Raw genomic sequence first — 6644 nt, 5'->3', positions numbered from 1 at the left:
ATTAATTTTTATTAAATCATAGCTGTGTACATTAATGCAATAATGGGATACAATGTGCTGGTTTTATATACAATTTGAAATATTTTCATCAAACTTGTTAACATAGCCTTCTCGGCATTTTCTTAGTATTGTGTTAAGATAAATATATTCTTTACCTAGTAAATTTCACATGTCCCCTTGTAAGATGCACTGTAGGTGTGGTGCCACCAATTACACTCCCTCCCCCTGCCCTTTCCCCTTCTTGGGCTATATTTGGGTTATCACTTTCATAAGAAAGCTATAAATTGGTTTCATAGTAGGGCTGAGTACATTGGATACTTTTTCTTCCACTCTTGAGATACTTTGCTAAGAAGAATATGTTCCAGTTCCATCCATGTAAACATGTAAGAGATAAAGTCTCCATCTTTCTTTAAGGCTGCATAATATTCCATGGTGTACATACACCACAAAAAAATGTGGAATGCTTCACAAATTTGCATGTCATCCTTGCGCAGGGGCCATGCTAACCTTCTCTGTATCATTCCAATTTTAGTATATGGTGCTACTGAAGCAAGCACCTCAAAATTGAGGTTAATTCACAAAGAAGTTGTAGCCAGCCTCCTATGACCATTAACTCAGGATAGGATTCTATCAGAGCTATTTGGGAGGCTAAGCCAGGAGGTTCAATTGGGCCCTAGAAGTTAGAGGCTATAGTGAACTATGATTGAGGTACTACATTCTAGCTCGAGTCACAATGTGCAACTCTGCTCAAAAACAAAGTCAAAATCAACAAAATAAAAATTGAATTTTTGTGGATAAAAAAGGGTAATATTTTGAGTTATGTTATAAAATCGATTATAATTATTGAATGAATAAATCAATAATAAATCCATGTGTCTTTTTTCCTTTTTGAAAAACATAGAAAATTTTAAACATATGCAAAAGTTGAATAGTATAATGAATTCCTGTGTATTCTTTCTTCACCTTCAGTGTTTACCTTATTTTATCTTAATGCCCACTGACTTCCTCCTTCAGAATTATTTTTTTGGAAACCCTAGATACCATATTATATCCATAAATATAGTAGAACCTCCATCATTGACCACCTCCTTAAGTTGACCTAATTTTCATAGACCAGACGTGCACTACCTGTATGTATCAGTACAGGGCCTATTTCTTTATGTTGACTACCTCTGTACGCTTAACATTTTGTTAACAGTCCTTTGGTCAGCTTACAGAGGTTTTCACTGTATTTGTATGCTATCTATAAAATAAAAAGATCTTTTAAAAACTCATAATGCTGTTATCACATCTAAAAATTAATAATATTTTGAATATCAATTAGTATTCAAATCTTCAGTTGTCTTATAAGTACTTTTTTTTCTTTCTTTCTTTTTTTTTTTTTTTGAGACAGAATTTTATGTGTTGCCCTCAGTAGAGTGCCGTGGCGTCACAGCAACCTCAAACTCTTGGGCTTAAGTGATTCTCTTGCCTCAGCCTCTGAAGTAGCTGGGACTACAGGTGCCCGCCACAACACCCAGCTAGTTTTTTTGTTGCAGTTGTCATTATTGTTTAGCAGTTCAAACCTGCCAGCCCTGGTGTATGTGGCCAGCACCCTAGCTGCTGAGCAACAGGTGCTGAGCCTCTTTTTTTTTTTTTTTTTTTTTCTTAATATCAGGTTAATGTGAGGGTATAAACAACTAGGTTACAATGTTTACATTTGTTAGGTAGAGTCCCTCTTATAGTTGTGTCCCACACCCAAGAGGTGTGCCATATACCCTTACATTATGCCCGCCAGGCTCGGTGCCTGTAGTTCAGCAGCTAGGGCACCAGCCAAACAACACCAGAGCTGGCAGGTTTGAATCCAGCCTAGGCCTGCCAAATAACAATGACAACTACAGCCAAAAAAAAAAAAAAATAGCTGGGCGTTGTGGTGGACACCCATAGTCCCAGCTACTTGGGAGGCTGAGGCAAGAGAATCACTTAAGCCCAAGAGTTTGAGGTTGCTGTGAGCTGTGTCACCACAGCACTCTACTGAGGACAACATAGTGAGATAAGTAGGGCTGCGCCTATGGCTCAAAGGAGTAGTGCGCTGGCCCTATATGCTGGAGGTGGCCGGTTCAAACCCAGCCCTAGCCAAAAAAAACCTGCAAAAAATGAATAAATAAATAAAACATTCTGCAAAGTGTCACTTAAAGTAGTAGCTTTAGTACAGAGATGTTGCTTAGGCAAGATACAGTGAAAAGAAGTGAGAGCATCTGGATCTGTTAATACATATACTTTTTTTTAATGTGTGTAATAAACGTGTCATGTTTTCCTGTCACAGAAGGTGCATTGTCTGTACCTACGCTCATTAAATTTACCACACTCAGTCCAACTTCATTACTTTCTCTCAAAAGTTGTTGAAGATACCAATTCCTCATGTTTTGTTTGCAAGAGTACCTCAAAGCAAGTTAGTAACTCTTTGTAGTAAAAGGAATCTTACCTTGTGAAGATCCAAATGAAGTATAAAACCTGCACTGAGTCAGTAGTAGTAATGGTTGATTTCATCCTAAGCATTTGAATAATACATATTTTCTTTTTGACGGATCACATGAAATTGTTTTGTTAATTTGAAGCCTAATTAATACTACCAGTCAGTTAGGCTCTACTTGAAAGAGGAAGTTATTTGTATTTTGAAATGTTACTGGGGTCTAAGCATCCTACAACTTTAACAATCCATTCTTTCTCAATTTCCATATCAATGAATGCCCCCCTCCCAGTATATAAGTTATTTTAGTTACTTTGGAAGTTGCCTCAGTGGCATTATTTCCAGGTCTTTTTTTTTTTTTTTTTTTTTGAGACAGAGCCTCAAGCTGTTACCCTGGGTAGAGTGCTATGACATCTCAGCTCACAGCAACCTCCAACTCCTGGGCTCAATCGAGTCTCCTGCCTCTGCCTTCTAAGTAGCTGGGACTACAGGTGCCCACCACAACGCCCAGCTATTTTTTGGTTGCAGCCATCATTGTTGTTTGGTGGGCCCGGACTGGAATTGAACCTGCCAGCTCGGGTATATATGTCTGGCGCCTTGGCCACTTGAGCCACAGGTGCCGAGCCAAAAAAACTTTTATTATAAAGACACTTGTACTAGACTGTTTATCACAGCTCAATTTACAATCACTAAAATGTGGAAACAGCCTAAATGCCCTTCAACCCAGGAAAGGCTTAGGAAGCTGTTGTACATGTACACCACGGAATACTATTCAGCCATTTTAAAAAATGAAAATTTTGCAACATTTCTATTAATCTGGATGGAGGTGGAACACATTATTCTTTTTTTTTTTTTTTTGAGACAGAGCCTCAAGCTGTCCCCCTGGGTAAAGTGCCGTGGCATTACAGCTCACAGCAACCTCCAACTCCTGGGCTCAAGCGAGTCTCTTGCCTCCGCCTCCCAAGTAGCTGGGACCACAGGCGCCCGCCATAACGCCCAGCTATTTTTTGGTTGCAGCCGTCGTTGTTTGGCGGGTCCAGGCTGGGGATTCGAACCCGCCACCTTAGGTGTACGTGGCTGGCGCCTTAGCCGGTTGAGCTATAGGCGCCGAGCCAGAACACATTATTCTTAGTGAGACATCACAGAAATGGAGAAGCATGAATCTTATGTATTTAACTTTGATATAAGGACAAATGGGGGGTGGGGGAAGGGGAGAGAGAGGAGGAGGGAAGGGGTGAGGGAAAGGAAAAAGAAAAGAAAATAGTGAAAAGAAAAAAAAGAAAGAAATACTCTGGCTAGAAGTATTCTAACTGCATTAGAAAAGAGTAAGATGGGCTCGGCGTCTATAGCTCAAGCAGCTAAGGCCCCAGCCACATATACCAGAGCTGGTAGGTTCAAATCCAGTCTGGGCCTGCCAAACAACAATGACAATTACAACGAAAAAATAGCCGGGCTTTGTGGTGGACACCTGTAGTCCCAGCTACTTGGGAGGCTGAGGCAAGAGAATCGCTTAAGCCCAAGAGTTTGAGGTTGCTGTGAGCTGACACTACAGCACTCTACCTAGGGTGATAGCTTGAGACTCTGTTTCAAAAAAATGAAAAGAGCAAGATAAAGGATAGGGCAGGGGTGGGGAACTTGTGCCTTCTAGGTCCTTAACTGTAGCCTTTTGACTGAATATAAATTTCAGGCAACAAATCCTTGTATTTGTATCATTACTTTTTTTTTTGTATTTTACATTTTTATTTTTTAAGCAAATACATTTAGAATACCCAAGAATAAAATAAGATTCAATGAAATAATCCTCCTAGATTTACTGGCACAACTAGAACATTACAAGCCATAAGGGCTAAACTGACACTGTCACGTTCATGATGTAGTTCTAACTTCCCCGACCTGACTGGTCTCACTACTGGGCCAGGCTGGTTTGTAAGGGTTTATGGGGGTCATGTACACTAGTCTGTTATCAACTTTAGACAACGGTGCACTGTGTTTCTGTTTGAAGTGGAATTTGTGAACAGGTGTACAGCTCAATATTATATATTTTTATTCTGTCTGCTTAACAGTCCATCATGTCAAAGAAGACCAAAAGAATGCTAAAGGAAGAAAACAGATTTTTTTAATGAAGACTGGAAATTAATTAATGAAGACTATCTGGTTTCTGCTAAAGATAAATTTGCTTGGGTTCAGCGCCTGTAGCTCGTCAAGCTCCAGAGCCTGGAGCTGGCGACAGCTTGAGACTCTGTCTCAAAAAAAAAAACAAAACAAAACAAACAAACAAAAAAGAAAAGTATTTTTTTCCTTCTGGATAGATGCCCAGTAATGGGATTGCGGGATCAAACGGGAGGTCTAGGTTGAATTTGTTGAGGTTTCTCCATACTTCCTTCCAAAAAGGTTATATTAGTTTGCCGTCCGACCAGCAGTGTAAAAGTGTTCCTTTTACTCTACATCCGTGCCAGCATCTGCAGTTTTGAGATTTTATGATACGGGCTATTCTCACTGGGGTTAGATGATATCTCAGGGTGGTTTTAATTTGCATTTCTCTAATAGTTAGGGATGATGAGCATTTTTTCATATGTTTGCTAGCCATTTGTCTCTCTTCTTTAGAGAAGGTTCTGTTCATCTCTTTTCCCCATTGATGTATAGAACTGTTAGCTTTTTTTCTTGTGGATTAACTTAAGTTCTCTATAGATCCTAGTTACTAAGTTTTTGTCTGATTCAAGATATGCAAATAGGGTGGTGCCTGTGGCTCAGTGACTAGGGTGCCAGCCCCATATATCGAGGGTGGCGGGTTTGAATTTGGCCCCATCCAAACTACAACAAACAAATAGCTGGGCTTTGTGTTGAGCGCCTGTGGTCCCAGCTACTCTTGAGGCTGAGGCAGGAGAATCGCCTAAGCCCAAGAACTGGAGGTTGCTGTGAGCTGTGACACTATGGCACTCTACAGAAGGTGACAAAGTGAGACTCTGTCTTAGGAAAAAAAAAAAAGAAAAAAGTGCAAATATCCTTTCCCATTGGGTAGGTTGTCTTTCCTTAGCTGTACAGAAGCTTTTCAGTTTAATTTAATCCCATTTGTTTATTTTTGTTGTAAATGCAATTGCCGTGGCAGTCTTCTTCATAAAGTCTTTCCCCATGCCGGTATCTTCCAGTGTTATTCCTATGCTTTCTTTGAGAATTTTTATTGTTTCATGCCTTAAATTTAAGTCCTTTATCCATTTTTTAAAAATTTATTAGTAGTTTATTTATCATTCATATTCATAGCTCAGGAACACAGGTCAGTGACAAACGTCTATGTAAATCAGCCCAAAAAAATTATTTATATTTCAAAATTATTTTATGCTCTGAAAGACACCAGCCTTCCTCATCTCGTCAAAATCTTTCATAGAATCATAATTTCTGTAGAAATCTGCATATGCCTTCTTTCTTGGTTCAGCCACAGCAAACTTATAGAAAACTGCAACCCCCAGGGATAAAACAAATGCTCCAACAATATGAATCCACAGGCGCCTGGCCAAGAGGCCACACATCTGAGGTTTGGCCAAAGCACCGGAAGCCATGGTAGTTACTGTCTTTGATGGATTGCCAACCTCAACATGTCCTTCCCAGCTGAGGTACACACAACTCCCTTTATCCATCTGAATCAATTTTTGTGAGTGGAGAGAGGTGTGAGTCCAGTTTCAGTCTTTTACATGTGGATATCCAGTTCTCCCAGCACCATTTATTGAATAGGGAGTCTTTCCCCCAGTGTACGTTCTGGTTTGGTTTATCAAAGATTAGGTGGTGGTAAGTTGTTGGTTTCATTTTATGGTTTTCTATTGGATTCCAAGCGTCTCTGTCTCTATTTTTGTGCCAATACCATGCTGTCTTGACCACTATGGCCTTGTAGTACAGCCTAAAATCTGGTATGGTGATGTCCCCGGCTTTGTTTTTATTACTAAGAACTGCCTTAGCTATACAGAGTTTTTACTGGTTTTATGCAAAATACAGAATCATTTTATCCAAGTCTTGAAAATAGGATGTTGGTATTTTAATAGAGATGGCATTGAATTGGTAGATTGCTCTGGGGAGTGTAGGTCTACATTTTAACAATGTTGATTCTTCCCAGCCATGAGCATGGTACGTTCTTTCATTTGTTAAAGTCCTCTGCTGTTTCCTTTCTTAGGGTTTCATAATTTTCCTTTTTTTTTTTTTTTTTTTT

General features: G+C 39.5%; 1 protein-coding gene and 1 non-coding gene across 4 annotated transcripts in view; one reads left to right on the top strand and one right to left on the bottom strand.

Annotated features, from left to right (window-relative positions):
* DDX50 (DExD-box helicase 50) overlaps positions 1-6644 on the top strand; it is a 49802-nt gene that overhangs the window by 23877 nt on the left and 19281 nt on the right. The gene's annotated exons all lie outside the window — the stretch shown is intronic.
* On the bottom strand, positions 450-558 carry LOC111723170. Its single transcript, XR_002771768.1, has one exon. It is a non-coding gene; the product is annotated as a U6 spliceosomal RNA (small nuclear RNA).

Source organism: Otolemur garnettii, unplaced genomic scaffold, assembly GCF_000181295.1.
Source record: "Otolemur garnettii isolate 467f Iridium unplaced genomic scaffold, OtoGar3 scaffold00008, whole genome shotgun sequence".
In the NCBI taxonomy this organism is placed as follows: domain Eukaryota; kingdom Metazoa; phylum Chordata; class Mammalia; order Primates; family Galagidae; genus Otolemur; species Otolemur garnettii.
This window is presented reverse-complemented; position numbering and strand designations above follow the sequence as displayed.